Source organism: Kryptolebias marmoratus, linkage group LG15 (genome assembly GCF_001649575.2).
Source record: "Kryptolebias marmoratus isolate JLee-2015 linkage group LG15, ASM164957v2, whole genome shotgun sequence".
NCBI lineage: Eukaryota > Metazoa > Chordata > Actinopteri > Cyprinodontiformes > Rivulidae > Kryptolebias > Kryptolebias marmoratus.
The window spans coordinates 18,773,114-18,778,855 of record NC_051444.1 but is presented as its reverse complement, the minus strand read 5'-3'; positions in this window follow the sequence as shown (position 1 = coordinate 18,778,855).

The window sequence follows — 5,742 nt, the reverse complement described above, 5'->3', positions numbered from 1 at the left end:
GCAGATAAGAGGGAGAACTGATTGGAAATCAGCCTCAGCTGTGTTCAATCAGCTCCTCTTGACCCGGAACCACCACAGGGATGTTCCACCACATTAGGGCTGGGCTTTGGTCCCCAAAAGGACTACTGGTCCTGACAAGGTAGGTGAAGAAAAGGTGATGTTTCTGATGAACCGAGTTAACACATATGAATAATCTTCAGTTTGGTTTAAAGTCGGCATCAACAAAACAGGATATTTTGGCACATCACATAAAACATCAGCTGGAGGGGACTGGTCTTCAAACTCTTTCTCTCATCTCATTCCTCCTGAAAACTTGATGCAAATTCTTTACCGAAAACACTGTATGTGAAACTTGTTAAGTCCATCTACCCCCCGGCAACGTGTCTTTGCATTAAAACCCTTTTGTGCAATAATGTTTACATGTTTGTGAAAAACTAATGCACTTCAGTCCCATTTCACTACTGTGTTAATATTCTGCTTACCTTACAGCACCTCATTCACTGTGTATATACGGTGCACGTCATAGGCTGATATTTCTCTGTTCTCATCAATAAAGTCCTTTTATAAAGTTTTGTATTTTTTGTGTCTTTTTTTAGACAGTGCAACAATGTCAGCACACCTATCTTAATTAGAACATTCATGACAGACTACATATTTCCACGGAGTTACGAAGTTTAAGTGGAAAACAACATTTGGTTATCACTTCTGGATATACCCGTTCGTGAAGCTTTTATTGCTTTGAAACGTTTTAACATGCCCATAGATGTACTCCAAGACACAAAAAATCACTTTCTTTAACGGAAACGTGACTCCTAAATCATAGCTTGGTCAAAAGGAAAGGAAGTGGAACATGTCTCTGAGTCTCCAATGAGGTAATGGACTGAAAGTATCCAGTTAGTGAACAGAAGAGGGAGTCCATGAAGAAAATGGAATCTGAAGCCACCCTCTGGCTGGATTTTTCTTTTGGGCCTGCAAAAATTGAGTTTTCTCCTAAAATAAAATAAAATAAAAAAATAAAAAACTAATATTTTACTGCCACTCCTTTCTTTTACACAGCTCAACACTTCTATCCAATGATGAAGTAATAATAATTAGAATAATAACAACATAATTAGTATTAATTAAAGTAGTTCTGGCATTGATCTCGTTCTCTGATAGGTTCCTGTTGTTATTTTCATGATGCCTCAAATTCCCCTCTGTACAGAGGGTTTTGTGTACGCCCAGCCAAATATTGCAAAAGATTGACAAAAAAACAAAACATGTTGAGCAGGAAGTGTTGCTCAACTCTGCGCGGCGCAAAAAGAAGCAGCCGAACCTTTACTTCAAACTGAACAGGTTTTAATTGTTTTAAAATCTGCGTAATAGATTCTTTGTTTCAGTCTTGATAATGACTGTTGTGTAATTATATCTGAACACACAGGTTTGTGGTCTGTAGTCACAACAAAGGATCTTTAAAGTGTGAATACAGTAAATCCTACCAATTTTCCAAGATGTTTTCATTGATAATTTCATACAAATATGGATGCTGTTGCTAATGCCTCTAGTGGATGGATCAGTGTACTGCAGTCTCAAAGACAGACCTCCGAAATGACTGTCACTGTCTGTCCTTTTCTCTCTCTGATTCTCACACACACACACTTCATCTACAGTTTAAGGAGTTAAGTCGTTAAGTTGCGGCACGCAAACGCTAACGAATGCACAATTAACTTGGAGGCCAGCCTCCCTCTCCAAAAGGAGGCCCCAACAAAGAGAGGAGGTGCTTTGTTGGCAACAGGAAGGGCAGGCTAAAACACTAGCTTCAGTGTGATTGCAGGAGAGGATGAGGAAGAGGAGGAGATGATGGTAGTCAGAAGGAGGGGGGTGGAGATGTGGTGCAAACAAGTGCGTACATCACAGCATCCCAGCACAGGGGAAGGAGGGAAGGGGAAAAGAGCAGTAATAATGCTAGAAATAAATAAAATAAAAAGGAAAAGCAGCATTAAAAAAAACGATTACACAACAGGCTTAACTCTAGTGTATCTTTGGTGGTAACTAACTTCAGCAGAGATGCTGCCAAGTGGTAAAAGCTGTTCAAATTCTACCCAGGATTTCTGATTCTGTATCTGTGAAGTCATGGAAACTGGCATCATATGAGCAATTACAGTCTTAAAACAAGAAAGAGTGAGTGTTGACATCAAAAAAACGTTAATCTCACTGCCACATTACAACACAAAATCTGGTGTTTACCATTGTGAATTTTCATAAATTCATGTACTGCCTACCACTGAGGCCAGGGAGGAGTTTCCAGCTTTAAATGTTCTTTGCACACAGTAACTCCTCAATCCAGGAGGTGCACCAGGTAGACGTGTCCTGGTTCATTTTCAGTCATTTGAGCTATAAAGTTTTACATTAAGTTATTTCCGCTGACCTGTGATGTGTGTGTGTCATTAAAATATTGAATATGAATGTAAACATAAAATGATCCAACTGATGAATACGATGCACTGTTTGTGCGCTCTCATTTGCTATGAAGCAAATAATTCAGCAATAATGTATTGAAAATAAGTTAATAATATTTCTCATTTCAATGAAAAGTCAGAGAGAATGTTTACCTTAACGTGAATAAACTACAAAAATGTCCTTATCTTTTCATGCTCTAAAGCAGTGGTGTCCAGTCCTGCTCCTGGAGGGCCACCATCCTGCATGTTTTACATGTGTCCCTGCTCTTCAGCAAGTCTTAAAGTTCTTTGAAAGCCTGTAAATCCCTCAAATCCAGAGTGTGTCAGAGCAGAGAAACATCTGAAACATGCAGAACAGTCTGCTCTAAGAACTGCTTGGTCGAGAAGTCACAAAGTAGTAATTTAACGTGTTGATCTCTTTCTTTTTCTTTCCTTAAGCATTCAGGTGTGTGTTTACACAACACCAAGAAGCAAGACAGCACTGATCTTAGTGAAGCAACTGTTGCCAAGCCCAGAGTTATGGGACCACTCATTCATCTTGTTCTGTTAGGGGTCACATATGCGTAGAGGACATCTCTGTTCTCGCTCGGCAGAACAGGTCACTACTCCGTCACAGGGCCTTCATAAACACATGAAAGACACACAACCAAGCACTTGCATGCTCACTTCCAAAGTCAGTTCATAATTATCAATGACCACAGCATGCCACTAAACAAAATCCCAGGTTTAAACCAAAGCTACCCAGAACTTTATTTTAAAGGTATAATTCCACCAAATTTGGACTGATTTTACTTTTAGATTGTACCCGCCATAAAACAATCTGAGATGAAGGCTTTTCTGCTGATAGAAGTTGCCTGAATGAATGTCTCTCAATGTTGTGTTTTCAAACAAGAAAAACTTCATCATTTGAAGTTCCTTCTTCGATCAGACTATGTAAGACGATTAAAAACTGCAAAAACCCCAAATGCTAAACTCAAAGTCTACACTTCACAAACTATAGATTTAAATTTATGTCAGTAAAGACATAACAGAGCTAAACAAGAGTTGGCAGAATAAATTTATTTTTTAGAAAAAAGAATGGCTGCACATTTTAGGTTTCTAGAGCTGCATCTGCACAAACCATAAGATTTCTGGAAAGTCTTGAAATCTGGAAGAAGAAGAAGAAAAAAAAAGAAGTTTTCTGAAACAATGTTCTTAACAGCGTTTTTCACTTGACGTTGACTTTATCTAATTTTAAAATGTGAAAACAGACAATTATTTATATATCCTGATGTGTAAAACCTTACCTGAACGGTTCTCAGGGTCAACTTTAAGGAAGCAAACGGTGACTGAAGAGCGCGTGGATGAACAACGTGAGGCTTTGTGTTAGTTGGCTGAGTTCTGGTTGTTTTCCAACTCGTTTCTGAGAACTAACATGTATAAAAACGATGTTTCAGGAATGCCACAAATAGCGTGGCACGACTGGAGTCATCTCCGTTTTTGGCACATCTGCTTTAAATACGATCACACAAAAACAATCTGTTTAAAGCTTCATATACAATCTTAGAAAGCTGAAAAATAATATGGAGCCCTTGAAACAGCTCACCGATCTCCATCTACTGATGCTCCTCTCTGTCTTTGTAGGCATCTTTCCAACAGAACATGATTCATTTAGAGCAGGAAAACCTAAATGTTTGTAATATAATATAATTAAACTAACAACCAGGAGCAACAACCCCGAACTCGTGAGTGTAAAATCGGAGGCACGCTGAGGGAGAACATAATTAATTAAATCTATATTTTTAAATAGCTTGTCTTTAAAATAGTCTGCGATGAACACATGTTTTTGACAATGATTTGCCATCAAACTTGGCACCTTTGTCGTCTTGAAAGATTAATCTTAGTCTAACAAGAAGCACTTCTCCTCCAAAGCCATCAGCGGGTTAGAGCTCTGCAGTCATTTATCTCAGCTTCTAGATATGAAATGTGAATAAGTTTCAATCAAAATGTAGTCAGCTTTTGGTTTTAGTTTCCCTGTACACTTTTGAATAATTTTGTTTTCTGGTTATCAAACATTAAGATCATTGTCACTGAGATTACTAACACGTTTCTATCGATAATTTAGAAATTTACACGCCAACTTGGGTAGCCGTTCTCACCAAAAGCCTCCCCTCATACGAGTCTGCTCTGGATATATGCATTTTATTTGCTCTCGCAACTTTATCAAAGTGAGGAAAGGACCACAGCGAGAGCCGTGAAGAGGAGAAGAAAGGCATGGGGAAAGAGGAAGAAGTGGTCGAGAGGAACAATAAGGAAGGATGAGAAGAAAAAAATAAACGAGAACAGGACAGAAAGGAAAAGGCCACGAACCTGACAACACTTTGCTGCCAGGAACAAACTATCACTCTGTCTCGATCTCTCGTTCATCCAAGCCTTGATCTATTCTTACTGTAGAGCTTCTGGAGTGCCTTCTCAAACGCTCTGCCATACTACCCCCTCACCACACAGCGTTTGTTAAACGACTGCAGCCCAGAGTTCTTGCAGGTCGGGAGCAAAGCTGCATAGCAACCCCACGGCACTTCCTGTCGGGCCAGGGGTTGAACGTCAGTGGCCGTTGTTCGCTGCAGTGCCCTCTCTGCCTTTAGAAAAGCAGACGGGAAGCGGTTCGCTTACAATCAGCTTTGTGCCTTGTTGTGGGGAGAAAGGACATAAGCGAGAAGCCAAAACACGCTCAGTTCACTGCACCTCTATATGGTGTAACTAATAAGTGCTTCTTAGACAGCTTTGAAATGAAAATGCTAACAGCTGAGCATCCCTAACAGTATTCAGCATTGGTGTTGCTTTAAAAAAAATTAAACTTAAATGATCAAATGGTCTCATAAACCAGTTTCCCTTTTATCAGAGTAAAAAGCCTCTCAAACATGTGAGGCCAGTGGAAGTGTTAGTCAACAATGTTGACCGATGAGCAGCTTAAACGAAAAGGTGGCTCAGCTTTTTAACCAGCCAACATATTATTGCGATCACAGCTAGTTTGTCACGTTGTACAATGCGTACCATCTGAGTAAAATGTGGAGTATGTTGCACTCATGAGCAAGTATGTGTTTATTTGGTCGCATGTAAGAAGATTTTCTGAAGAAAAGTAAAATTTACTCATTGAAACACATCTACCGATGTTAAAAAAGGCTTTTTAAATAGCGCCAGTAATATCAGATGCACCTTGCAACTCGTCCTGGTACTTTTATTCAAGAAGAACGTGTGATTTTCAAGCGCAATTGCAAAATTATGAGGACCCAAACTGTGGTTAATGTATAAAGTGTGTGTCTGA